This window comes from Mustelus asterias, chromosome 26 (genome assembly GCF_964213995.1).
Source record: "Mustelus asterias chromosome 26, sMusAst1.hap1.1, whole genome shotgun sequence".
Lineage (NCBI taxonomy): Eukaryota > Metazoa > Chordata > Chondrichthyes > Carcharhiniformes > Triakidae > Mustelus > Mustelus asterias.
Genome location: NC_135826.1, coordinates 43,323,259 through 43,324,601, shown reverse-complemented (window position 1 = coordinate 43,324,601; position 1,343 = coordinate 43,323,259).

Here is a 1,343-nt window from a genome sequence, read left to right as displayed (position 1 = left end):
TGCCTCAGTGGCAACAACTTGGCAGCAACCTGTCCTCAAGTTGCTACTCCACTTTAAACCTGTCATTTCCGGTCACTTATTGCATTTTAAACATAGAACATTTGCACCAAGTGACAACTCAAAATACAATACATTTCCTGAACCTTCTTGCATTTTTAAAAAATACTTGTATTCGGCATATTTCCCAACCTACACATAAGCATTTTGCAATCCAGTGGTTAGCACTGCTGCCTCACAGTGCCAGGGACCCGGGTTCGGTTCCTGGCTCAGGTCACTGTCTGTGTGGAGTTTGTACATTCTGCCTGGGTTTCCTCTGGATGCTCTGGTTTCCTCCCACAGTCTGAAAGACACCCTTGTTTCGTGGTCATCAGTAGATTCTCAATTCCAGATATTTCCTTATTGAATTCAAATTCCACCATCTGTTGTGGTGGGATTCAAACCCTGGTCCGCAGAACATTAGCTGAGTTTCTGGATTATTAGTCTGGCAATAATAGCACTAGGCCATCGTAATCCCCTCTTCTTGCAGCCTAAGAACTTCTTCTTCACTATTTAGGGATGGGCAATAAATCTCAGATTGGTCAGTGATGCTCCCATCCCAATGAATAAATAAAGCAACATTGCTGTTTGTAGAAGCTATTTGCGTGAAAATTGGCTGCTGTGTTTTAAAGTTTATTTATTAGTGTCACAAGTAGGCTTACATTAACACTGCAACGAAGTTACTGCGAAAATGCCCTGGTTGCCACACTCCGGCGCCTGTTTGGGTACACTGAGGGAGAATTTAGCATGGCCAATGCACCTAACCAGCAGGACACTAGGAAGCTCAGGGGAACCGGGGATCTGGGAGTGCTTGTCCACAAATCCCTGAAGGCAGCAGGGCAGGTTAACAGGGTAGTTAAGAAGGCTCATGGGATACATGCCTTTATCCGTCATGGCACAGAGTATGAGAGCAGGGAGGTCATGTTGGAGTTGTACAAAATATTGGTTAGGCTACAGCTGAAGAACCGTGGGTAGTTCTGGTCACCTCACTATAGGAAGAATATGATTGCAGAGGAGATTGACCAGGATGTTGCCTGAGATGGAGCATTTGACTTCTGAAGAGAGGCTGGCATTGTTTTCCTTAGAGCAGAGAAGGCTGAAGGGAGACCTGATTGAGGTGTATAAGATTATGAGGGCTACGGGCAGGGTGGATAGGAAACAGCTGTTCTCCTTAGTTGAAGGGCTAATAATGAGGGGACATAGTTTTAAGGTGAGGGGAAGGAGGTTTAGGGAGGACCTGAGGAAAAGTCTTTTCACCCAGAGCGTGGTGGGAGTCTGGAATGCGCTGCCTGGAAGGGTAGTAGAGT